Source organism: Cuculus canorus, chromosome 13 (assembly GCF_017976375.1).
Source record: "Cuculus canorus isolate bCucCan1 chromosome 13, bCucCan1.pri, whole genome shotgun sequence".
In the NCBI taxonomy this organism is placed as follows: Eukaryota; Metazoa; Chordata; class Aves; order Cuculiformes; family Cuculidae; genus Cuculus; species Cuculus canorus.
Window position 1 is genome coordinate 4,297,863 of NC_071413.1, and position 27,970 is coordinate 4,325,832.

Consider the following 27,970-nt stretch of genomic DNA (forward strand, 5'->3'; position numbering starts at 1 on the left):
TAAGAATTCCATGCCTTTCAGTGTTACTTAAAATGTTGTTGTGCACTTTATCATTCACTTGTTCTAAGTTACTTTTTGCAATTATAATGAGAGCTAAGTTGAGGGCATCATCATCATCATCATCATACTTATTGTTATTATTATTATTTACTACTTTTGTGTCATCAGTGTCTAAATCAGGGTGTGGTTGTTGGAATTCTTGCTGCTAAGCTCGTGAAAAAAAATGTGACACTTATTTCATAAGTATTACTGTCTTGTTTGAGGCAAAATAAAAGTGACAATAGTAAAAACCGTGGAGGTAAGGAGATGAGGAAGATGAAGATTGCACCCTCATGGTCAACGGGCACAGAAGATGATAGTTCCAAATGCAATACTACATTTAAAATGCCACAGAAAAGCATTAACCTTCCACTTTCTTTAATGTGTCATTGCTCTCCTATGAAAGCTGGCTCAAGAGTTAGTTATTATTTGTTTGTTAATTTATTGACTGTTTATTTCTTTTGCTAATTCTCTGTGTTTTCAGCCACTTTGCTGTCTCTCATTTCAGTTCCTGAACTGGTTGGATGGGGCTTTGAGCACCCTGATCCATTGGGAGGTGTCCCTGCCCATGGCAGGGGCTGGAACCGGGTGGGCTTTGAGGTCCCTTCCGACCCAAACCATTCTAGGGTTCTATGAATTGTGCGATCTGGTGTAACATCTTACACCTCTGTTTAGAAACCAACCTTTTGGTCAATTGACAAAAGTTATTCAGAATTTTGGGTGTCCAGCTTGAAATGCCCCAAGGGGACATGGTTTTTGGTCAGTCATTGTTATCTAGCAGCTAAAACTACTGTGTCTTAGAAAAGGACGTAGGCTCACACTAGATAACGGAACATGAGCATCACAGTGATGGGTTCGTAAGAGCTAACGAGGTTCTTGGCCATGTACCAAATGGGCATCACAAAGTGCGTTACGCTGTGTGCGAGGCTGCTGTCAGGGTTCCAGCCTTCACTGGTGAGGTCGGTTTTGGGCAATGTATTTTAAAAAGAAAACTCTACAGAGCTGAGGGAAGAGCTGCAACAAGTATTGGCGGTTAGGAGGTGGACTTTGCAGTGAAAAATTGGAGAAACTTAATCTAGATGTTTTATCCAATAAGACTAATAGACTGTTAGGACAAGGTATTTGGGGACATGAAAGAACCTATCTTACTTAGCATTTTTAATTGAAGATTGAATTATACCTTTTCAAAAGATACACTGTGGCTCTCGGAGAGGTGCAGTTTGGTGCAGCAATCAACAGAACAACTGCCTTTGTGCACGTGGGGCAGTCGAGCAAGCTCTCACGAAACATTTCTGTATTACGCAGTGTGGTTTGGTGCTGGATAACTCTGTGTGGAAACACGGGAGCGCACGGGAGGTCTCAACGTGAGCAAAGCTGGGAAGGTCTGCCAAGAAATAAAAAAAGATTCCCAGGATTAATGGATCCTGTGTTGTATGAAGGGGTTACCTTCTGTGGCTGCTGGTTGTGTGAACACCCCATGAAATGTCACTTCTGCCGGGCAGAAAAAAGGAACAAATCTGGAAGTGTAAGTGTTCCGAGGAAATTACTGCTCGAGCTACTTCTGGTGGCAAAGAACATAGTTTAAGCTTATTCTAGATGTCTTCAGAACAGACTCCTTTGACTTACAACTGCTGTCAGTTCCTCTGGCATCTACTGAAACATTCAGCAATAGCTGCCTTGTCAAATTAAGCAGCAACCCCAAGTATAGTTTGGTTTTTACATGCAAAAGGTTTTAATCATATCAGATATGGAAAATGAGGTTACTTAGTTTTCTGCATTGTTTTTTTTTTTATGACAAATTGATTGGTTTAAACAGGGTTGGTTTGACTATAGATAAACAAAGCAACGCCGGGCTGCAGGATCCTCAGGGAACAACTAAGCAAGATGAAGTTCAATATAGGCAGACAGAAATCCAAAATCTTATTGAAATGTAATTAATTTTATTTTTTCTAAAAACAATACCTTTTTCCATTGAGACATCTTATTTTCAAAGTACTTGGAAGACAACTAAGACTGATTCCTATCCAAGCCTGACTTCTGTACGATCTTTAGACACAAGGGTATATTACCAAGGTCTTAGAGTATTACTGAGCACTCCCAGGAAACGGGCGATTGCCGTACCCTCCTAAGGGATGGGACACCTAGGAAGGCTCACAGACTGTCGCAAAACAGTCTTCGTCTTCTAAGAGAGACATCAGGAAGCCAGCCCGACAGATTTCTTATAAAAGCATGATCGTCGTTCCTTTTAATTTTTATATTTCTTTGCTGCCAAAGAAAAGAAACTGTCCCTACCACGCCTCAAGAAAAGTCAAACAAAAATCAGATGTCATTTTAATGCCTAGTTGATCTGTTAGCGAATTTTGCATTAAGAACTTTCAGGAATCCTTATTTATCTTTTTTTCTTTATGTAAATTAAAACATTTCATCTTAACATGTTCTGTGTAAAATTTTAATTTTAAAATGTTACTGTTTCCATAGTCAGTCTGTTTTCTTGCCTTGGACAGATCAGGTTCTCTTTTCTTCTCTGTTTATTTTTCTGTTTAATTTCATAATTATCCAGCCTAAGACGGATGCCCCAATTCATTGAGGCACAGAGACCTGCATTAAAAATCCGTATCCATTCAGGGAAGATATTAAGCGTACACATAAATCCCACGAACATCAAAATTAATCATGTTGCTGAAATAAGTCCATTGTCATTTCGCTTTGAAAACTTTTATTGTTTCATTATACCCAGTTCTGGCCAATGTTTCTCTCATTCTTTATTTGCCTTGCTGAAATTGGCCATAATTACTGTTCATTTATTAGGGTTAATTTTTGTACTATTTAAAAATCTAACTGAATTATGATCCGCGTAGCCAAGCTTCTCGGTAACTACAATTAAGCCTTTGTTATTATTTGTAGCTCCAAAGAAATTAAGTGCTTTTGACGTGCTGTAAGGAGTATTTTCCAGGACCAGATCCTCAAACCCTGTCTCACTGCTTTACAAATAACCGTTCTGACTTACGGCCCCCGTTGTTTGTGGTTCCCAGAATATACATTTCTTTACATCATAGAATGGTTTGGGTTGGATGGGACCTTAAAGCTCATCCAGTTCCACCCCTGCCATGGGCAGGGACACCTCCCAATGGATCAGGGTCCTCAAAGCCCCATCCAACCCGGCCTTTAGATCAATAATGGCCATACAATATGGAGACTTGTTTCATGTGCGTGATTTACTTGTTGAGTCTCCACTGCTGATTTTATTTTGAGTTTTAACTGGTGTAGTGCCTGGCTGTGTGGTTTTCCCTTTCTTCCTCCTCTTCTCAAATTGCTTAGCTTCTCATTAAATTAACTCAGAGTATCAGGCAGCAAGTGCTAGTTGGCTCTGTCAGCTAATCTGGCTTTCTCGTTTTTAAGCTACATCCGATACGTACCCTTAGTTCCTCCAGTGTCTCAGTTCAGCTGCCACCAAGCCTCCCTTTGGCATCAGTTCTTTGTTCCTCTTCGCTCTCCTCCAGCAGCCTTCTTCGCAGCTTTACCTCCTCCACTTTGCAGCATTCAATACCGATGTTATTACTTGTTTGTTTGAATGAGCGTTGTGATTCCCTACAAATCAAAATATTTTTAAGAGTATTACCATTTTCTAATCTGCTGAGCCCTGAGATAACGCACGGGGCTCTCCCGTGCTTTAATATGCAAGTAAGCCACTGCTCTTTGTCTTGCCTTCCTGGACATTTCCTTTGTCAGACCTCACCTACTTCTTCACGTGTCATTTATTGCCAGGTGGATGAAGATTAGCATTGAAGTGTTGGGTTCGCTATTTCTAAACGGAGGTCTGGAAGCTTTTCTTGGGGAAATTGGGGCTCAATAGAGGTTTACAACATAGTTATAAGTTAATTCGGTGATCTAAGAGTCTTTGTAACGAACATTGCTGAGACAATGCTATGGCAGGGGGATTGGAACTAGATGATCTTTAAGGTCCCTTCCAACACAAACTATTCTATGATTTTATTAATTTAAAGAAATAATTACTTCTAGCGCAATCATGTTAGTTAATGTTACACATCTCTCCATCCTTCATCCCTTTGCTGACACGTGTCAAGCGTTGACCTTTTATTACCTACGTAGGCCAATCACCTGTACTTCTTAAAGACCCACAGCTGAACTTCCTCCCAAGTCTTCTGCAGACTTTCCCATTTCTCAAAGACTGATTAAGAATTAGCCAGAAGCCTTTGAAGAGTTTCCAGATTATTCCTTTAAAATTATTAGATACAAGTGTTCAGACTTGGTATTTAAAGATCTTTATATTTAACAGATGCTATTTAACCTACACCTTTACTATTAGGTGATCTTGTTTATATATTCACATCGACCAGTTTGATTTCAGATGTGCACCAGGAATGTTTTATTCCACAGCTATTGACATTTTTACCCTCTCTGTTTAATAACACTTAATTATTGCACATAATAATCTCTCATTAATTTCTTGTATCAAAGGTGAACTTAAAAAATCTCTATTTGATAGTTTGTGCACTTTGTGTTGGTTGTGTTTGACTTTTCTTACAAGTTCTTCACGTATATTAGCTTTGGCTTATGCTGATTGTCACAGATGTTTCCTTGTTTGATTTGTTGTACTTTGATTCCTGGTTTTTATAACTGCTTTCATATCCTCTTTTAGCAAAGATGTATAAACTTTCTCGTGAATAAAAATCTGCAGCTTTTGGGGCACCAAGTAAATCATTCTTCGATGCCCACCAGTTTTCAGAGAAGGTTTTCAGGTTTTCTGTTCCAGCCCCTCTTCCACACAGGTGTCTTTAGGGTTGGGAAGTTCACTCTTTTCAAACACACAGGAATAGTACTATGTGGTTTTTTAAGGCACACGGCCAGATTTGGCTGCTTGTACTTAGGTCCCTACAGCATTGAATTCATTCTAATGTTGGCGATGGATGTGGCACACGTTGCATCCATCTCTCAGTGACCTCCCACCCTTTTTCTCTTCTTTTTTTTTTCTCGTAGTGGAAATGGCTGAAAGCAAAACTTAAATGTTTAAACATCACAGTATAAATAAAATAGCTTCTATTCTCTGTTAATATCCCATGGCTTCTGAACGTTTACATTGAGACTCCTGGGAAAACCTCCAGAAGCTTTTTTCTGCAACCAGCAAAGCCAGCCTTAAGGTCCCTGGAACTGCGGAGGATTTGCTGGCTGTAGCGAAAGGCAGCAGCGGGTGCCCAGGCGGGACGTGGCAGCTCTGCTCTCTTCTTCCATAAGAAACGGCAGAAGGCACAGGGAAGAGGGCTGGGGCAGCACCGGTCTGTCTTGAGTAGAAGTCAGGGGTGCTGGAACCCAGGCTCAGATCTCATGGCTCTGAGATTGACCTTAATACACTTATTTTCTTAGAACTGAGCGATGAATGAGTTGGTTTGGGCTGACACACTACGGTACCTGCATGTGCTTGCTTAAACATCAATGTTAGCCAAAGGAAGGGATTTGGGGATGAATGGGGGGTGGTGGTGGTATGGCATGGAAACAGAGGTCTTCTGCGTTACGTGGTGGTAACGTGTACTCCCAAGAATGAGTGTCCTGAGCCACTGTGAGCTCTGCAGAGTGGTTCCTCAGCTTTCCTGTAGGCTCCTTTCAGTACTGGAAGACTGCACTAAGGTCTCCCCAAAACCTTCCAGTTTGTGGCTCCAGCCCCAGCTCCATAAGGACTGCGTTGTTTTATGCGCTGGCCGTACGCATCGGGGCAGAGTGAAGAGGGAGGGCAGGAGCAGCGTGTGACGGGTGGTTCTTCTGAAGCCTTTATGGCTGTTTTGCACAGGTGTCAGTTATCAGCCATTGCACAAGGCAGGTGAGAATCTGGCCCTCGTCTCTTCTGAGCCTTAGAGCTGGTGTGGGCGCTGAGGAAGTGCTGAAACAAGGAGCAGGAAACAGATGGGAGATGAGATTTCTGAAAACGCTACCAATTTCTGAGACTTTTCAGCCCAGTCTCACACCTGAACAATGCAGGGCAGCCCAGAGCAAACGGTGTCTGTACACAGACGTGCAAGAGAGCAGGAACGGGCAGGGACAGAGTGAATTCCCAGGAAGCAAAGTGAACACGGGAAGCATTTTTCTACTCCTCTGTGGCTTTGAAAAAGAATTTAAAAACTTAAAATCGGCTTTTGTATCAGAGAGTGAGAGATTTTCATCAGTCCTGGCCTCATCCAGCACATGGAGGAGAGGACAGGGATGGTCCTCAGTCCCATGTGCAATAGCCCCGGAGAGCCAGGGGGCCATCGGCAGGAGTGACCTGTGCCTTTGCAAGCAACAAAGCCAAGCATCACTCCTTCATTTCTCACTCACTTACTCACAGCTTTAACCCTTCTCCCTGGACCCGCCGAGTGGTTAAACACCGTGGAGGAGAAGGAGGAGGATGTTAGTGACATCCCACCAGAGCGGCCAGCGGTGCAGAGGTCACCGGGAAGCAGCTCCCCAGGCTTTGCAGCGAGCGCGGCACAGTGCGGCCGGTTTTACTTAGGGCGATTGTGTTGGCAGTTTTATTTATATTTTCCTTCAGAGTGGGGCTGAGCTCTTTAACCACGAAGGGAAATTTAATCTTTTTGCTGATAAGACGGTAAAATACTGCAATCCGGCTGACCTCCTGAAAACAGATCCAAACAGCCCGGCTGTCCAAAAATCCGAGACACCCCTCCCCCTGCCCTGCAACTGCATTTCACTTGTGACCTTAAGCAGCCTGTGGCCAGACAAGATCCTTTGAACACATCTCCGGAGCAGCAGTGATTAGAGGCGCTTTGATTGCCCTGCTCGGCTGCTCCTCGGGGCTCCCGCGCACCCCACGCCCCTGCCCTCCTCCCCAGGCACCGCTCTGCTCGCTCGTGGGCAAGGTTTAAGGCAAAGCTCCTTCCTCCCCCGCCGGCCCCCTTTCATTTTCGTAGAGCGTATTAAACCTCAAGACGTAGTTAACACTAATCCTGATTTATTTAGGATTTATCTGCATTATTAATTCCAGTCATGTTGTGAAAAAGTACTAAGGGTTCCAGTTTGTATGTAAACTTCGGCCATTTTGCAGAGAGGTTTATTTGAATCTTCTCCTTGACATGGTATTTTAGCCAAAATCTTAGACTTTCGCCTTTGTAAAACACTTCAGATGGGAGCTACCCATAATAATTTGATTTATTGTTATTTTTTTTCCCCCGGTAAATACCCTCTTGGACTATTTTATGCATTAATCTGGATTTGATGTGGATTTAAACATTTACAATGCAAAATAATTTGGGTTAAAAATAATCCCCCTTGATAAAGCTAAAAAACCCCCACAACTGTCACCATCTCTGACAGCCAGGCATCGGCAGCGATCCTTGAATATGCAAATGGAGGCAAGGAGAAGCCTGAGCCGCAGGAACCAACCATGGCATCTCCTTTGATAGTTCGGTCAATCAAAAACCTCAACCCATGAACAGTACGAAGAATCTTGATATTGAGCTAATAAGTCTTGAAACTAAACTCGCTCCTATTGCCCAGTGAGTCCGTTGGCAGATCTCGCTGCTCAGACCGCATCTCCACCCATTCCCAGGCTGGGAATTTGCAGGAGGGAACTCTTCGTCCCGTCTCCGTGTAGCGTGGTGCACAGCACAGGATCACAGCCGCCGTCCCGTGTTCTGGCAGAGCCCCCAGAGCCTCGTTCGCAGGCTGATGCTCTCCCCTACAGAACTAGTTAAAAGTTTCTTGCATCCAGCACAACTGCTGGAAAGGTGTAGCAGGAGCAGCTCTGACTGTTGGAAGCCTTTGGTGGCTGAGAACCTGGTTTACCGGTGGCTGTGGGAGTCCTTGTGCCGACAGGGCGTCCGCTCTCTGCTGCTCCCCTCTCTCCCAGGACGATGGAGGCATTGTTCAGCCTGCAGCTGGGGTCTCGCTCGAAGCCTGCTTGCCTGTCAGTTCAGCCTTGATTTGTGGGAGAACTGTTTCAGGTGGTTGTATGTTGATGTGGTGTCTATATTTCCAGGGGACTCGGTGCTGATTTAACCAGTGCAGGAAAGATCAAACCTAAAGCGTCTGTAGCTGATATCCTGTTTGCTTGGATTTGTACCGGACTACCGAGTTACCATATAATGCCGTAAAACCAGGAGAGCTGTGCACGTAGTCTGCAGAGCTGAGAGCGGCTCTCACTGTCTCGCAGAGCCACTCGCCGGCCTTGGCAGAGGAAATAGGGTTGGTTGTCCCAAGGGGTCTGTCTGGAGTCACCTTCATCCCGACCAACCAGTCCATGCAGTGCTGGGATGCGTTGTGACCCCTCTCTTCTGGGGTTCGTGAGGCTTACAGATACCAATAGATAAAAAATAAGAAATCAGAAGTCATTCCTATCTCATTTATCAGTCATTTTATCCTGAGCATCTTACATGATCTGACTTCTCTTCTGTCTGCAGCTAAGAAGTAGTAAGATCCCAAGTGTCTTTAGGTACTGGCACTAACACAAAGTTACTAAAGGGTTTCTGTGTTCAGGAAAATAGTTCTCAAATGCAGGTATGGAAATACACCTTTCATTGTTGGTGGTGCCGGCATGTATCGTACCCGTTCTCCTCTCCAAGGCCACGGCGGTGCCGCTCTTCACACGCCTCCTCGTGTCTATTCCAAACCAGATTGCCTGGCCTGTAGGGAACAATTTTCCAGGGTATTTATCCTGAATAGGCACTTGGGACACTGGCATCTCTTGATAATCTCTGTGTGCTGGAGCAGAGCTGCAAGGGCTTCTGACAGCGTGATACAGCACAGTAGTCCCAAAGTTAAATGCAGATTATCAAACGTGCAGTTCCATAGCAGCCATCAAACCTGGAATGCCCTTTAAAAAATGGCAAGACAGGATGAGGCAACACAGTGTGGCACTCAGGTGGGAGATCTTGGGGCTACAATAAATAGTTATCTGTAAGTATCATTTCGGTGCTTAGCAATAATCGAAAGAGCAAATAATGTAAGGAATTATTAGGCGAGAAATAGAGAATAAACATAAAGATCATTGCACCGCTGTATACATCTCTCATGTGCTGCCTCTTAAATAATGTGTACAATTCTGGTCTTAGCTCAAAAAAAGGTATAAGAGAATGGGGGAAAGTTGAGAAGAGTGCAAGAAGGGTGCTCGGAGTAGGGGACAGGGGACAGCTTCTGGGCACGGGGAGAGTAAGGAACAGGTGAGAGCCCACCAGTCTGGAAGAAAATACCGGCATGCAATGCAGTGACCATTGTAAAAATGTAATTTAAAGGACAAAGCAAATAGGGACTGCCTGTCTGCTGTCTGTCCTGGGATGAGAATGAGGGGGCATCAAATGAGAACTGCAGACAGAAACTTAAAACAAGCAGACAAAGAAATTAAGCTATTTCTTCACTCAAGACAAAGTTATGCTGCACTCTTCCGTGAGGCTAGAGGTGTTGGTGGTACATGGATCCAAAAAGCAACTGAAGATCTTGATGGGAAAAAAATCCATCAAGGACAACTGAAAAGTGGAAGACAACTTGTAGTTCAGAAAGTCCTTTAATCATAAGTTGTTGGTGACTTCTAGGGGAGCATCAGTGTCTGCTCAATTATTTCATACTCTTGCCTACAGGGCTTTGCCACTGGTCGCTGTTGATGACAGGATATTGGCTAGATGGACCATTAATTTAATTTATCTTCTTATAATCTCTTAACTGGTGTAGAAATGTGATGTATCTAGAGCAGTTACAATACTTTCCCAACATGGCAGGTCTTAGAAATCCATGATGAATACACCATCATTACATCTTTATGTTAGCAGCTCTGATACCCGCAATCAGAGGTGTTTGTCATCAGAAGAGCGGAGAAATCTACTGACGCTTTCAGTCACATCTTGAATTAGGTGCACACTATGGCCTGAGATGGATCAAAATGGGTACATTTATAAAAATGCTGATCTTACTGTTGTCCTGAAGTCTGGTAGTGTTTCTCGCCTCCTCATCTAGTAATTTCTCTTGGTTTTTAAAAGTCATGTCAAACGGGGCAGAAGGCGCCGTATGTAATCCACAGTTCCCTCGCCCTTGGTCTGGCTGCAGGATGCTCGTGCCGGGGCACAGGCTCCGGCTGTCATGCGGTGGGGAGCTGAACGCCACTGAGTTGATCACCGGGAGGTTTTGACCGGGCTGGAAAGGCCAGCCCAGAGCTGGCCACACACCAGCAGACTCCTGGCTAGCAAACAGGGCTGAGGTTCATCAAGTGAGGAAAACCCAGCTATTGATAGTCAGCTCGGTGGGGTCGGTCAATGAAGTGCCTTTCAGAGTATTTCTGACCAGCCAGCTGGCTCTCCGGCAGCAATCAAACCCTCTGTAGCTGCTATCAGCCACTTCCATCACCTCCCGGCCTGGCAGTTTTCCAATAAAGCCGATACCCCCTCCCCCGGGGTACAGCCAGCGGCAGGAGGTGGGCATTGTCCCTTCACTCCAGCAATTTGAGGACAATGTTGGCGTACACTCTATTAGCAGGAGGACACCCGACCCCTGACCCTGGCATTGACCGTGCAGCCACAGCGGATGGACGCGAGGGAGTTAAGGTGGTCCAACACAGTTCCTCAGCGCAGTCCTGGCTAGGGGTGTCCACCAGGCTTGGGGGCAGCTCTGCCAATGCCCTGGGATGGATGTGCTGACGTGCATAAGCTGTGAAGTGGAGGTGCGGAGCGCAGCTGTGCTTGGTTGTGCGTTACAGAACACCTCTATAGAAATTAGCACGAGCATCCGGAGTTCAAGTGCGGAATTCTGATGGACAGGTACAACACACTCTAGTATCAGAGTCGATTGGAATGCGATGAAAGGCGCTGGTGCACACTGGATGGATACCAGCCCACCATCTTTTTGCTGGGTTTAGGTGCCTGCAGTTGGTCCGTGCCGAACAGCCCAAATGCTCGCTGTGCTGGGAACATCCCTGCTCCAAGGTAGGCTTGGCTCCACTCTGGGCAGGTGCAGACCCACTGCGGGAGGACAAGCTCGGGAGCCCAAAAAGTAAGTCAGCTGGAAAACATACCCACATTCCACCCAAACCCGGCTGGCTGGCTTGAACTTCCTGTCACTTGTCTATCTAAGCTTTTCCCTTTTGAGGACTTAAAGGCCTCCCCGTCAATAAACACATTAGCCCCCTAAACATGTGGTTGCTTTTTTTTTTTCCCTCCTCTGGATTAACCCTTTGGGAGCTGGGGTTGCCTTTGGATTTGTTAGGATATTGATCACGGATCATGTTTGCCTTTCAAACTCTCTTTCTGCTTTGGACTTCACAGAGAGTTTCAGTGCTGCAGTCAAGCAGCAAATTCACTGCAGCCACACGGAGAAAGGGAGCTGCAGCTAACAGCCCACGCTGAGCTTCTCCTGGAGTAGAAGAGGTATCTCTTCTATAACATCCAAAGGAAACACGCTCCTCATCATCTAAAGTAACTTGTTCTTATAAGGCATTGTTAATTAAGCAAATACTGGAATGTTAAACAATGACAGATATAATATACGTACATTTTCAATTATTTTCAATAATATATGTATATATTAGCAAAAATTGTATTGAATGAAATTAAAATATGCTTTAGCCTAATTTAGCTCTTCTATTCCTGTTGAAAATCATACCTCTTTTCAGTAAGCGTCTGTAAATGTGCATGAAAATGTAAAAGGAGACCAACTGAGATAGTCCCACTGTTTCTGGTTAAGAACAGATTAAAGAGGCTCTTAGGAGAATGACTTAGAAGAAACTTTGCAAAATGGAAAGGTCATATTTTGTGACCCTGCTGACCCAAATGGATGCAAAAATATCAGAATTAGTGACCTAACCTGAAAGCAGATCTTCTGGCTTTTTCATATCTGTTGTAAGCTCATTCTCTTAGTTCTCAGAACCTGCCTGAGAATCTGAAGTAGAATGTATGCTTGTTTTCATTAAGGCTATTTGCTACTGCACCCCTCATGTATGTCGTGTCTCTCTTTTACACATCCTCTTAAAAATGCAAATGCACCTACCTGGCTCAGAACTAGGCACAGTAGGCACAGTATTCCTTTGTAATCTGGACCACGTTCTCGGGTTTTTGAGCTCCTAGTAAATCTCCTTGTGGATAACTTCGCTGTTCCTCTAGAGTTACTGCCTTCTCTTGCCACTCTAATAAATTATATTGAGCCTACATGCTTTGGTTTTAGGGCTGTCTGTTAAACTTCTTAAGATCTTCTCTTTTTTCCGTCTAGTTGAGGATTTCTTAGTTTTTCCTTTTTTTATACTTTTTTTGAAGAAGGATTTTTTAAAATTCCACCGTGGACCGCCTGCGAGCCGTGCCTTCCCCAGCCTGCTACACAAAGATAATCCTCTCACCGTACATCATCTAAGTTCATCCTCTTTCTAGGCATTAAGTTTAACATAAAAACCCCAACAAGGTGGTATCAAAACTCATCCAAACCTTTCCTCCAGGCTTGGTTGCCTTTACGGTTCCTCAGTCCAGAGAGGTTTAGCCCCTCTTTCCTCAAATGATCACTCCTTTTCCATCTATGTTCTGTTGGGTTTAACAGCAATGGCATCTTCCTTTGCACATCAGCTGAACTTCTGTATCCCTGAACAGGAGGAACATCAGCTCACGAGGTAGAGTTGTTTCAGGCAAAGGATGCTAAAACCTTATAAAGGCATTACAGAAGAATCATGACGTGACCCTGTAGGGCACAACTTGGAGCTCATGTGGCGAACAGGCAATCGTTACAAATCTTTCTTTTAAGTGAAACACCTACATTTTGGGAATTCAATATGCTGCCTCCCCCCATCCTGTCACGTTGTACGGAGATCCCTTTGTTTCTTTCTGGATATGATTTGGTTCTTAATGCTATTCCTGTGGTTTTTGTTAGTCTTGGTGTTTACTTTTTGATGTATTCTCATTGAGGCTGCTGAGATTTCTCATTGTCTTCAGAATTCATGTAATGGTTTTGCATCATTTTCTGCATTGTGCACTGGGGAAATTATCAATGCAATCCATAGCCACGCTGAAACTCTCTTTAAGACACTCGATAAACACATGAAACAAAATGTTATTTACCATCTGACTCACTTGATAACATCTTCCTTAGTGCAATGCCAGCGTTACCATGACTGTCTTAAACTGTGGTGCAAGCTTAGAGGGAAAGGTTTTCTCCATTTTAATAGTGATGTCAGAGAAGAAGGTAATAAGAGTCATGATTTAAAGAAGTTCTTATAAGGCTGGGAATAATTATACTTTCAGTGCTGCCGCTGGTTTGCAATGTCATGCTCAGGAAGTCACGTCACTTCCCTGCTCCAGCACAGTGGTGACAGGTCCCTGCTCGTTCCAAAGGCGCGTTGAGAGGATCCGTTAACACTTTTCCATCATTTGCACTATATTAAGTATGAAATGTCTCTATGAGTAGCTGCTACATGAATAACAGCGCAGTGCACTGGGCTTATTGATCGGGCTTCTCCACATGACCCTGGGTGGCCACCTGTCCTCCGAGAGGCCGGATCCTGCGCCTTTTCATGGGGAAGCGGAGTCTTACTCCCGTGGAGAGTATTTGTTTAAGAGGATTTCCTTTCTCATGCAGGGACACCAGTAGCCATGCCAATAAGGGTGGGAGCGATTATGAGAGATTGACTGGTGGAATATAATCCCTGCGAGATGCTGATCGGATCTGGTGAAGATTGTGTTTCAAAGGTAGCAGCTCATCCTGCTCCAGGAGTGGTGTTCCACCCATAAATAGGGCTTTAATGAGATCCGACAGGCCTGATTTCTCTGGTGATACAGTAAAACAACACGACCAATTCTGATGGTTTGGGGTCCTGACCTTTAACAAGGACTTGCGATGCAGGGCAAACTGCCCAAGAGAGATGGAGGGGCAGGAGGCCAGAGGGACAAGGTCGGCAGATAATGAAGTGGTCAGCATTGGATTTCTGTCACTCACAGTGTTTAAGTACAACAGTGAGGGACTTCAATAGAAGAAACTGTGAAAGAGCACATAGAGAAATCAACAGGAACCAGGGAATCTGAGGAGGCTCTGAGCTACTGTTTGCTGTCCGAGTGACTTTGGTAATGAAGAGGATGAATGCAGAAAGCATGCAAAGAGTGTGAGAGACCAAGGAGGGAGCAAGAGATATTAAAGCAAGAGAGAAAGAAATCCAAGGGGAGTCATCGTTTGAGCGAGTACTGCAGTCAGTTGCTGAGTCCCAGAGAAAGGGAAGGCAGCAGCACAACAGAGGGCTGGAGTAGGGATGGCAGAAGACGAAGCCCTTGATTTACTCAACTGGCTTTGTGGCAGCCGTTTGTGGCTGTCTGGTTGTTTCCCTGGCAGGTGAGGATGCTCTTGAGCACTGCCTTGGCCAAGGACCTGCTTGTAGTGATGGGCATGGCCACTGAGGAGCGATGCTCCAACCACGCAGCCTTCAGCCAAGGCGCTTCCAGCCTCTACCTATCCCTGGTATTGGGAGCTTCTCTGGGATAGCAGGGGGGGCTTCTTTTAAATTCCTTTGTGCAGCTAAATCTAGATTTAGTGGGACTGTTGGCTAAGCAAACAACCCATTTGATACCAGAATATCTGCTGTGAATTCGAAGAGCAACACGGTTAAGTATAGAGGAAATTAAGACCTATTATTCAGAAGGTACTGACAGGTGATGGTGTCCACATTTGAGATCTGTTTCCTTTTCAGTTTTTTTTTTCCTTTAGACCAGGTGTTAATAGAAATATTTCATTACCATTTTGCTTATATGTCTACAGGTGATAGAAACAAAATGCATTTGAGCCAAACACTAAAGATTTATGTTACTACACAACAATCCCAAAATTAAGCTGACCAGAAACAGTAGTGAAAATTGAAAGTCTGGACATGTTATTCATCCTAGACAGGATGTTAAAAGCAACTAAAATCATAAGTGATGAGTAGGAAAATATGTTTTAAAAACAGTTAAGCCTTAGTAGCCCAAGTTATCTTTATTTACATGAAGACAAAATAATATATTGCTTTAGCATTGCTGATCCCTCCGGACATGTTCGAACTGCAAGGCCTACAAAGAACAAAATCATTAAATCAGATGTGTACAGTAGTTTCTTACACAGACTTAAATAACCTTTAGTCTCAGCTACACAACTCTGAGAATGGTTGCAGAGAGCGACTTCCACATATATCAGCGTCAGTCAATGAAAGGTTTGCTCTTTAGTTGTTTTTTCTTTTATTTGGGTGTCATCTTGTTGTTTTTTCCTTTTGTAAATGTGCGCATTGAAGCCAGGCAACCTGTTAGAGAGGTGAATTGCATGATTATACTGCATTGTTTTAATTTGTCTTTGGATGAACTCTCATAAGCTTTCATGAGAAAATCTCCCATTAGGCACATTCATTTAATTTAAGAACAGTTGGGAGAGGAAGGGTTGAGATGACAGATGGAGACTGTGGGTGTCTTATAAGAGAGAGCTGAGCTTTTTGTATTTATCTTTTTGTGGCACATAGTTGCTGCTCTTTGCTGCTTCCATTTTTTTAATCTGTGCTTTTTTTGTGCAGTATTTCTTAGAAATCTCTCCTCTTTTGTACTGTAAGTCTAATAGATTTCATTAGTTTTTCCTGTACCGTGTCAGCTCTAAAACATAACAATATAACGCAGTATAGGGATGCAGCCTGGTAAGAAAGCAGAATGCGATAGGCTGTGCCTTAACATGGGGATTTCAATTCAGTTTTGAATTGCATAGTATTTAGCGGAAAGACATACTGAAATATAGAACCGATTTCTTCGCTAAATCGTCTTACTGTTTGTCCAGCAAGTGGTTTGTGTGCCCTGAAGACAGTTTTTTACCTGTGCCCGTGCCTTTACTGTGTAGTTAAAGGTTCACTGTCAGAAAGCAGCCTAAATCTCACACTTAACATTTATTTAAATTAATATAAAAGTAAGTATAAGGTTTTAAAGCATGAAACCCAAATACCTTTAATAGTGTAAGTAAGGCAGTGATAGAAATGAGGACGATAGCTTTGTTTTATTTACAAATACCTAAAATATTGACCTATGCAAATGCAAATACATTTATATGAAGAGTCCAGCTGTTGACAGTATTTTGATAATCAGGTTCCTGATTTATGACTTGTACCTCTTTTAATGGTCTTTGAGTTATAATGACAAATAATTTGTTATTGAGAATGCCAGGGCCCTTCATGGAACTAATTAAAATTTAAAAGTAAAATTAAATCCTGTTAAAGGAAGATGGAAAACAGTGAAATGTTTGTTCTATATAAAACTTGCTTTGCTCTGCAACATAATAAGCAAGCTATAAATATAGGACAAAGGTTTCAAACATTAGCCTGACTTGTTCTCACTACGTTACATATGAATTTATTTGCATCTATATGCGCTATCCCTAGATTTGCATTGCATGTAACAAACCAGTCGGTACCAGAAGCAAAGCACGTTCATTACGGGTTTTGTTACTTTCCCATGGAGTTTTTAACTTAATATGACCAAAGCCGAATTCCAGTTCTGGAATTTCTGAATGATTTGATCATTCTCTGTTCAAATAATAAAACCCCCTTTCCAAAGGCCTGTCGTCTTTGGCTCTGGTTAGCACAGTCACTTCTTCTTGCCGTCCCACACGTTTCAGTCCATATAAAATACACTGCGTAACAGTCTTTCTTAGTATTTGATTTGTCTATTTTATCCCTTCAGATTTCTTGTTCTTTTCCATCCCTCCTTCCTAAAAAGTCAAGCTTCAAGTTCATCACCTCCTGCCCTTCCCCTTCCTGTGTAAGTTGGTATTCCTGTAGGCTCTCCATCAGCTTCATCAGAAATTGAACCTCTACAATTATTTCTCTTGTTTTTTTAATCTCATAAGAACACCTCCGTGCTTTCTCCATCTGTATCATCTATATCACTTCCCACAAACTGAATTGCAAAGCTTCTGCTTTCTCCTCTTTGAGGTCTGCACTGGACCTACAAGATTTGGCTTTTCTTTCTTTAAGCTGTAGTCTCCTATGATGATATCGGAGCTGTATTCCATCACCAAAATACTCAGCTCATTAAGGACCTGTGTGGTGATCTGTATTCATCCATCACCCACAACTGGTGCTGGAAGGATAGGGATGGACTCCTTTGCTGCATGAGAAGGGGCAGCAACCCACTTTATTTTGGGATAGTTGGCAGTGTCACAGGGCTGCCTTTTCTCTTGCAGTCTGCAGAGAGACATCTCATCCTAGTTAGCTGTGTGACCTGCTCCCTCTCTTGTCAATACTCCAGCGCTGTAGGACATGCTAACCGGCTTCCAGCTTCCCCTTCCTTCCTCAGGGCAGTGCTGGCTGTGTTACAAACTCCTCTCCAGTAGATTTTCCAATATCAGCTCCCCCAACGCTGGAAGCCATTATCCTGTGACCCATTGTCTTCATGAACAGATGGGTAGACAGGGACATTCCTACATCTGTCTTTTCCTGCCGTCCTGATTTATTACTCTGTAAAATAATAAAACTTTAAAAAGGTTGAACCTGAACTGAAGCTATGGCTATGACCCTATTAATCAAACTGCTGGAGAATTACTTTATATTAGGTGCCTTACGCATGGATCCAGTCCACTAAAAGTTGGCCTGAAACATAGTCTAAAAACCACGTATTGGGCCTGGGAAAAACAATTCTTGATGGCTTTGTGTTCTCTTAGCGCATGATCAAACCGCGTGACAGACCTCTGAGCAGCACTGATGTGGGCATTTCGGAGAGGAAGACAACCGTAAGCTGTCCTAAAGTGCTGAGGAGGAAGCAGACAGCTATAGGAGAGCTCCTCGGCCTCCTCCTTTACATGGGGTGATGCCACCGTGTTTCTGAGCGCCTTTCATACAGTAAGTTTTCATAACGCGGTGCATCATTTAGAGAACCATTATGTGTGTATCTTGAATTCTAAAGTCCTTCCCAGTGCACAGGCATCTCTGGACTGGAAAATGGGAGCATGAACACAATGGTGTCAGCTGGCAGTTTCCAGCAGAAACAGCACTGCCACCCAAACAAGCCCACACAGCATTTACCAACTTTAAGTTAAACTACTTTTAGTAAGTCAAGACTCTTGAAACTTTCCATACATTCAAGACTTGAAATGGGCTGTGTGGTGCTTGCTGGTCCCACGCTGGCATTGAGAAGCGTCTCCAGCCGGCAGAGGCTGGAGCTGGAAAATCTGTGCTGATTCTCCATGCCCAGCAAGTGACTCTCACAGCGGTCCTTACTGGGATCTCAAGGCCAAGGGGCTGAAATCAAATTATTGCTTTCTCTCTGTGAAGTAGGTATTTAAGTACTGGCCGTGTTTGCTCCATGAACCCATCCCATGTCATCCTCATTTCCCATCACGAAGAGCCAGTGGTGCTGGAGGCAGGCGCTGTAGCAGGGCCCGCACCCAGGGCTGGCGCACGGAGCCGGTGTGGCGGCTCGGCGTGCGGGGCTGGCCTGCAGGCTCTCAGGCTCTGCTGCTCCACCAGCCGTCACGAACATCTCTTATCTCAGCCGTCGATGCCACGCTCGCTTGATGTCTCAGTTCCGGAGCAGAGACGCTCCAGCTGCTATCAGGGAAGGCTCTGGCCCAAAAATATTTAGTTAGCAGCCATTCAGTTAAGTGGAATTGACTTTTTATCGGCTTTCCTCTGTACGTCTGCCACCAGCGAAGGCCGTTTCCTCCTTCCCTCTTCTCTGCCTGTCAGTCCGCTCCACATTCCTATCGGCAGCCGTTAGCTCTGATCAATACTAACCACTGTGTAACAGCTCACGCATGGCTGCCTTAGTTTGCATCGATCAGACCCCTCTTCCAACAGGTAGCCGGCTGTTTGAGGCAACGGCTTGAGATAAACACCTACTTTTACTTCAGGCTAATTCATTACAGAGGGTTTTCAAGGAGACCCGGTGCCCTGCTTCAGGGACTTGCCGAGATCAGACACTCACAGCGACTTCTCTCCTGCCCGACATTATATGAGCTTGTGTTATTTTCCCCGTCCCTTCTGAAATCCAGGCTGTAAAAATCAGTCTATCCTAATACTTTCAAAGGGCCTCGGCTGAAAATTACACCTCAGACCGTTCTGTTATAGTTAGGAGAACTTAGTGGTTTGGAAAATTAAGACTATAGGCGCTGATTATAAATGAGGATGGGCAGTAGGAGACTTGAGGCTGTCCTGTCGCAACTTCTTACCAGCAGCAGCTCTTCTGTTGCATTTTGGTGTCCAGGGACCATGTTCCCATGAGCCCCACGCGCTCCGGCAGGACACAGCAGCCTCCGGCAGAGCCAGCCCCGACCCGGCAGCTCCTGGGGGGCTGGATGGGAGCCACACTGTACTTGCAGGAGAAGGCTTACTGCCCAACAGGCTATATTTTTATTTCTATTGACATAGAAACTACGTCAATACCGGCAAACGTTCAGCATCCTGATACATCAGATTATTTTGCTGAAGCGTGGAGCACACAGGTTTCAGGCCACCTGTCCTGTTTGGATGCCATAACATAACACGGAGATAAAGTGCTATGGAAGTCGGTAGGAGGGTTCTCCACAAAACTGACTGGCAATCTGACTTCTATACTTGCTGCTGTTCCCAGAACTGCCGGCATTTAGTAAAGTAGGAACCGTTTTGAGGGAATCCCCATAGACGTCTTTGCACAGCCACACTCACACCACGTATACGCACCAGACCCTGCTTGGCAGCTTTGTAGGCTTGAAGGGAGGAGAGGAGCACTCACAGAACCCTTTGCCAAAAGTGAAGGTGCAGTTCTTAACCCAAGAGCTAAGCAATCCAGTAGATCAGATACATCCAGCCCAGCATGCCTCTCGGAGGAGTCACAAACACCGTTTCTGGTTGGTTGGTACCTGTGCCGGTGACAGAGGCAGAAGGGCTGCGTGGCTGCTACGGCAGCTACCAACTTCCCAGTGAAATGAGTGTTTATTATTATAGGTTTGATGCCACTCCCAAAAGGACCTAATCAACAAGTAATAAGGCCTCGAGAGAGCAATTAGAGACCTGAACTTTAACTCCCTTATAACCACAGTGTAGAAAGCAACTTTTGCTTTGGTTTGGAGTCTGCAGCCTGATCCGTTACTGAGGAAGAAACACTGAAAATCAGGAATCTAAAATAGCTGCGGACGAGTGTTTGAGTTTGAACAATGAGGTACAAGATTAGTTTCTGTGGCAAGGTTTGATGTGTGCCTGGCAAAAAGCTCTAATGGTTCGGGAGGAGAGGTCATGCCCAATATAGAGCCTCTATTATATCTGATTTTTTTTAACGCTTCTTCCTAGCTTTAAATTATCACCAAGGATGCTCAGTGCCTGCATCCTTGCAGCCTCTGCCCCTCTTTAAAGAGAAAAATTACCTCTTTTTTCTCACTTGAAAAGTAATGATAGTATCTGCCTAAATGCAGGAGCTTGAGTTGCTTGGTTTGTTTGAAACTTGTTTTGAATACTTTGGATAGGACATTTCAGACAGGAACTGCACAGGGAGTAACTCTTGCCATAAAAGTCACGTGTCTACTGGAAAGTAGAAAATTGCATAAGAACACCTCTGGGTAGCGTGGCTGCGGCAGTGAGCATTGCCCAAGAGGGCTGGTGGTCCTCACTGACTGCCTGAGAGCACGGAGGAAGCACTTGACTTTGCGGGTCTTTTCACAGAGCCGTGGCAGCATTAACATGCACCCACAGATTATTGGCATTTGCATTGTTCGAAATGTGAGAGCTGTGTTTCTAAAAAATGTTAAAGTTTTTATTTTTCAAATTTGTTTTTTCCTAAAGACTGTATTTGAAGGGCATTTCCCTCGGCAGAATGCGTGTCAGTCTGTAGAGAAAAGGACTGTGATTGTCATACATTTCCTTTTCCGCAGGGACTATAGAGAGGAAGCAAATAATATTGAAAATAATATAGACAAGAAGAAAAAAATTCTTATGCACCTATAATAGTTGTTGTGTATTTTGAATTTCTTTACTCTTCAGGAGCTTTAGTGGGTTTCCAGGTCATAGAATCATAGAATGGTTTAGTTGGAAGGGACCTGTACAGGTCATGCGGTCCAACCCCCTTGCAGTGAGCTGGGACATCTTCAACTAGATCAGGTTGCTCAGAGCCTTGTCCAGCCTGACCCTGAATTTTTCCTGGGATTGGACATCTACCACCTCTCTGGGCAACCTGTGCCAGCATTTCACCACCCTCAGTGTAAAGAATTTCTTCCTAAAATCTAGTCTAAACTTATCTTCTTTTAGTTCAAAACCGTTACCTCTTGTCCTATCGCTACAGGCCCTGCTGAAAAGTTTTTCCCCATATTTCTTATGAGCCCCAAAGTCATGGCAGGAGGAGCTGACTGACCTCTGTGTAGTGGTAGTCCACGGCTTGTGAGATGAGTATAAAGAGCATAATTCTTCTTTATGTTATTGGCTACTGCAAGTCCTCTCTTTCCACAAAACATGGAGTTAGGGGCAACCAAGCTTGCTGCAGTCCTCAGCGAGCCTATGGCATGCATCTCCATTGGGTGTCCACCCAAACAGTCCCTGCTTGGCCGAGGATTAATCCAAACAGGATGAAAACGATGTTGGCTAGCTAGGAGAAACAGCTGAAGAAGTTGGCGGTGGCATTCTCTGCTCCTCTGCTGACAAGGACAGCGTATGTCTTCCAATGTTGCCGCTTCTGACCACTCAAAAGAAGTATTTTTCCTGTTGTGCCGTTATCCATGCAGAAGTAAAAATAATACTGAGTAAACAGCAAGAGGTATCTCTGGGAGGATGAACCAGAAGTACTGCTTAATTGTTCCTGGGAGAGAGAGCAGTCATAGCCCTTCGCTGAAGTGAGTGTCGTGCTATCAGGAGTGATCAATATCACATGGAAATGGGATAAAACTCCGGGTGCACACTGTAGAGCAGCATCCAGCAGAGATGCTTTAATGTACTCTGGTTTTCTCTAGAAGGTACAAAAAGCCAAGAGGCACTGGCAGCGTGCGTATGGCTTGTCATGGCACTTGGCCGTGACTGAAGTTATGCGTAGGTACAGAAGGGTTTTGCAGCCAACGGTTATGGAGCTGGTTTTTGGAGGTGGGAGCACCAAACCTAGACCAGAAATGCACACTTCCCACTCAAACTTGCAACTGGGGATGCTGGTGATGCCTCCTCAGTCCTGTACCAAGGCCAGGATGCCGTGACCCAGACAGGAGCCAGAAGGGCTCAGCCCCTGCCAGCCACGGCACCAAGGTAGAGCGGGGAGCTGAGCACACCCACAAGTCTGAACAGTGAACTTTGAGATACCCCAGCCTTAAGAAAATTTAAGGTCTCGAAAAACTCCATTTGACGTATAAAATGGAGCCAGCAGAGGGAGTGAAATGCAGCGACGCTATACTGTCTGTGGAAAAAGTAGCTGCTGGAGTTTTGATCCAGGTGCATCTGGTTCAATGGCACTACTCTAAACCCCCGGTGAAGGCACACTGGCTCAGGCCAGGGCCACAAATAATGCAGGTGTGGATTAACAGAGACAGGTTATCACTTGGAGGAGTGAGAGGCTGTCTACCGCATCGTTGTCAATGTAAAAACCAGACTTTTTTTCAGGTTAACACTGTATGTATTGAGTATGATAGAAGGTATGCAGGGGAACCATAACTATATAACAAATAATTCCTGTTCTGAGGGGGGTTCGAAGTGCTGTCCCCTTAAGTAGGTTCAAATGCTTTGTGTTTCAGTTGTTCTGGCGCTGTTCCCACGGTCCTGTGAGTGACCACGAGAAGTACTGAGGAGAAGCCTAGAACTAAGCGTGCTGATGTTGCTCCGTTATTCTCTTATGCCTCCTAAATGTCCTGGTCTCGGCATTGTCTTGTGCACTAAGTATTGACAGCCATGCTTACAGATGGCTTCTTGCTGATTTCTTAGTTAACTTCTTCAAAACCAGGAATTTTGCAGATGGGTTAGTTCTTCAGCATCCACTTGGAATTTTCTGTAAACTCGCCTTCAGTGTGTCTGCGAAGAAAAACACGATTTCCTCTTTTGATTGAGCGTCGGCCTTGTTTGTTCACCGTTTGATTAGAAGAGATAGGAAGTGATCTTTATTTTTACAATGTGGGAGCTTCCTCCTAGCTACATCTGAAGGAGAACTGGCAGGAAAATACCGACTTTAGTGGTCAGAGACCACTGTGGGACTTGGATAGAACACACTCGTTTCAGAGTTATTCTCACAGGGCTTCTGCAGACATCAGTTTATGCACCAGTTATATAATCAAGGTTGTACCCATAGTTGTAAAGGATATCATAAAAAAGAAGTTTTATGTATGCATTTTGTGAGCAAACAAAGGAGTTTGAGGGGACACGGTTCGTTTTATATAGTGAGAAGGCTCCATTTGCTCCATTCAGTGGGTCAGATTTCCCCAAGTAGGGCTTGAAGCTGCGGTATGGATGTTACTGTCGGGCATGGTCTAGGTTGTTACATTGAGATTTGTTGTTGTTGTTTAAATGACACCATAATTTATATAAAAGAAAAAGAAAACCCAAAACTACCCCCTAAAAAACCCCAGAAGATTGGTGAAGCATCTCTTGGAAGTTTTTGTCTCAGAAAATCACCCCCAACCTGGTTATTTTCAGAAAGTTTCCTTTCAAAAACTGCTAAGTACCCACTCTTCCAATTAAGATGATGAAGAATGAAGGGAAGTAATTTTTTTCTGCCAACTCAGTACTATATTTGATATCTGAGGGCAGGCGAAGGCTGTTTGGAGTCTTAGCTCTTAGGTTGCTGTTTCATAGCTTCATGAGGTAAATTGTAATTTCCCAGAGATATATTGGGGGGGGGGGGTTGAAATCTGTTGAAATGTAACCAGCAAACGCAATAAATGGTTGTGTTTTCTGTATCTGATCTTTCCTGGTCTGTATCTGTGTACTGGGATAAAGTTTGCTGCATAATTAAGACTGGATTCGTTCCTAGTGGTGGTGGCTGGAAAAGGCTGGACATTTGGGATCTCTTCAGATGTTCCACTACCTAAATGTGAGTTGGTCTCACTTGGCATTCTTTTCATCCGAGTTTGTGATCAATCTGTACCTGAAATACAGTTGAGGACTTTATTCTCATTTACTTTGGCTTTTAATTTGTTTTAGCTTTGCCATGTTTTCAGTTAGTGTTTGATTAGCAGGTGTGCCAGTATGCGCCGAACACTGAGAGCTCAAAGTAGTCTTTTAGTCCAAAATGTCTGAAAACTTTTGCTCTATGGGGTGCAGATTATGAGTCCGGAATAAGTTTATCTTAGCAATTCCTACTTATTGACGAAAACAGCAAGAGTTGGGATTGATGGAGCTTTATGAAAGGCATTTAACGTATCAACAGGCAAGCTTTGTGGTATGGGTGGCTGGTGACCCGTTAGCCCTGATTCTCTTTTCACTGGAAAACAAAGTAGTTTGGGACACAAACTATGATGTGATCGGCCAGCAGCATCCCAAAAGTCAATGTAAGGGTCTCCTGGGTCTGTAATATCATCCCAGTAATGAGGTGTTACTTTGCAGGGCTGTTGAGACATTTCCAACTTCTGACAGTCTCCTCTTTCCAGCACCCTATGTCATTTTCAACCAGAAACTATTCATATAGTTGTAGATATTAGATGCTTTATTTTTAAGTCTTTGGATCTGTGTTTATACACTAATCTTGAAAGAAGCAATTCTTTCAGCACAGTACAGAAATGTAACAAGTCAGTAGTCTCAATAAATTGTGTTAAATACTGTGGAATTAGCCGAAAATAAGTTTTTTTCCTCCTTGAAACGAGATTATATTTGTGCCTGGATGAAGAAATTCTGCATCACTCTTGTTAAAGATGGAAATCAGTATAACAACTGCAATATTGAAAAGGTAAAATGAGAGCAGAATGGCATTTGGCCAATGTTTATGAATCACAGAATATGATCATGAAATCATAAGAATAACCACCAGAAGGTAAATAAATTACCCAGCCTACTACTTATTTTCATGTACAGTTTGACACAAAAGCTGAAGCCATGAATGATTTATACCTGTTTTAACAATAATACTCATTTTCCTGAAAGATGGTCAGCACTCAGGCTGCTGTGGGCACCATGCCAGTTGTTGAAAGGTTAATGTCTCAGCAGCAATACATTAAATTATGAATTATACCGGTCCCAAAATGGAAGGTTATTAGCTCAGTATGTTTAATTAGCCCAGCTCGAACTTTGCCATCTGCTAGCACTGCCCATCAGTAATGCACAGCCATGTGGAATAGGAGGGTTGGAAATAAGATCCCAGAATCGGGAGACCTTCTGCTTCCATGCAGCCTAACCTCACCTGCTGAGCCTGCCCGGCATGCCGATCCTCTGAAATCCTTAGTAGGTCCACAGGCCTAGTGATGTCCACCTTGGGAACAACCAAGCCGATCCTCAGATCCCGAAAAGGCGCTGCCTGCCACACAGACCGCACTGAATGTTGCAGAGAGTTCAGGAGTCCGAGGGAAGCCACAGGGAGAAAACATGCATCTTCTTTTCTCCTGTGTCCTTCAGGCCAGCTCTCCTGGCAAAGCATTTGGTTGCTGTTTGTAAATTCTCAGTAGGGTTGTGTTCTGGTTACATCCCAGAACTTACCGTGAAAGAAGGAGGAGATGTGAGGGCTCAACAGGTACCTGAGCCAGAAAAAGAGAAGCTTTCTTGGGGATGGGGCTGGAGCAGTGACTGGAGACACTGGTAACACTGTGATAACTGGGTTTGGAACAGCAGGGCATCCTGCAGGCCAGGGCTTGGATACGTAGGAAGCAGCAGCTCGTGGTGGATTTATTTGCACTGCATCTCTTGCCAATAACTGCACAAGGCTACGATATATAGTTTTTCAATAAATATTTAAATTTTACTTCTTTGCTTATTTATTTTTTTAAAAGAACAAACAGTAAATTCTGTTGATTTTATTTATAAGTTAAAATCACATGATACTTTTAAAATACGATGCATTAATTATTGCCATAAGTAATTATTCACCATTACTGTGAGGGTGCTTTTGGGGGCTATGTGTTAAAACACAGGTCAGAACTGTGCCTTGGAAACTGGAATGTACAAACACGGGGGAAGAACCAAAGTTGTAAGAAGCCAAACACAGTCTTATTTTTAATTCTTCTTTTTCTAGGTAGGATAACCTTGCCAAGGAGGAAAGGAATTTGGACAGACTTAACACACAGCCTGCTCAGCCTCTCCTAGCTGGACACTAAAATGAAGAGAGAGTTTATTCATTCCCATCCTGACACAGCCCACCAGAATTAAAAGACGTTTTAACCTACAAGGGAGATTGGGTCAAACATGTACTAATCCACCCCAACCTGTCTGCGTATAGAAGCCCATTTGATTCCTGTGGCTATCAAGTCTCCACGTTTCTGTGTTGGATGTGAAGAGTAAAGAAAGTGTGGCAGAAACCAGAAGGCGTCCAAGTCACCATAAGAGACAACACCAGGTAGAGGTTATTTTCTTCTTGATTTTCTTAGAGTAATTATGTGTTGTCCTCCCGTTGAGTTTTTACTGATTCCCTTTTCTTCATATCAGCAAAGCTCCTGTGCTTGTACTTCTGGAGCAGGTGGCATAGTTGGAATATCGGTGCAATACGTATTAGAGTAAAACCTGCAGACAGAAATAGAAAGTAAATGGAAGATGAATTGATCAGAGGAAAGGCAAAGGATGGAGGGGATAAATAAAGGGAAGGGAAGACAAGAATAATACCTTGCCTGTGTACTACAGTAATTTATTATTTTTATATGGTGCCCAAGGTGTAGAGTATCTGTTTTACTGAACAAATGGAAAAAAAGAGTTCTCAGCCCCAAACAGCCAACATATTAATTTATAATGTGACAGCCTGACGGAACAGGTAGTCAGGCCAGTGCGGCGAGGAATAATTTAGTGCTTGCAGAGCATAAGTTACTTTACTTTGGTGTCCACACGTGTATGTCATCTGATGGAAGTCTCTTGGGTTTGTAATAACTTACTGTAAAAGAAGAAATTTTCAGGAAAGTTCTGGGTGAGGTGGGGTGGGAGTCTGAGGGCACGGGAAGTGGTTTTAGCTGGAGGAGCAGAGATGCTGCCATTTTAATCCACCGTGAAAGAAGGCAGGACAACCTGAATCACAGCCTGGCAGCAGAGGCAGAAGGAGCACTGCAAATCCTGCCCCGACCAGGTGCAGGGACACTCGTAGTAGACCACGACGTGGTGGCAAGTGGGGAGGAAAGAAAAGGAATCTAGAGGGAAATCTGGAGCATTTACCCTGAGCCATCTAGAGCTGGAGTTTCTAACGAGCCATCCAAACAGGACAGCAAGGAGATGACCTGAAACAACACATTCAAATGGGAGAGCATTCCAGTGCAGACGCAAACCTGCCGTGACCACAGAACCAGGGGAGCAACAGCAAAGTTGTTTTCTAACACAGTTGTTGCCACTTCAACTGCAGTTTTATTCCAAAAGCAAATTCCAAAGTTTTATGTCCATAAAGGTTTAGACATAAACAAGAAAGAAGTCAGGAAAGTGGTATGTACTGTATAAACAGTTCCACTTCATAATTAATGCCGGAGATCAGGGGAGCGGGAATAGCTGTGCATGTGTGGTCATTCAGATTTACTGTTGGTCTTATTAAAACCTAGTTCTGCAATAATTTTATGCCCAGGTAGGGGCAGAAAGCGAGCAGGATGCCCCCAAGCAACCCATAAATAGTGCGGTGAAGACAAAGCGTTTATTACTTAGCTTCACAAAGGCTCTGTAAGTGCTCTCCCAGGGTACGTATACTTGTACCCCAGATGCCAATTCTGCAAATTAGCATTATTTCTCAAAATACTATGTAAACAGAAGTCATTTGAATACTTGATTTCATCAGACAGAGTCACACATGGAAATGTCAATGTCTTTCTTCCCCTTTTGTGGAGTGAGCAGGAATTTTCACTGCCTGCCTTTTTATTTCTCTTGGAGTATCGTTACTGATGAAAAAAACTGATGGGTTCTAGGATACGTACAGAACTCATTCTGCAGGATTTT

General features: G+C 43.9%; 1 protein-coding gene across 1 annotated transcript in view; it reads left to right on the plus strand.

The window, feature by feature from the left end:
• The window catches only part of ZFHX3 (zinc finger homeobox 3), a 421,065-nt gene that overhangs the window by 211,745 nt on the left and 181,350 nt on the right, over positions 1 to 27,970 (plus strand). The window contains 1 exon segment of the mRNA XM_054078400.1: positions 26,088 to 26,408. The gene's annotated coding sequence lies outside the window, so the exon portion shown is untranslated.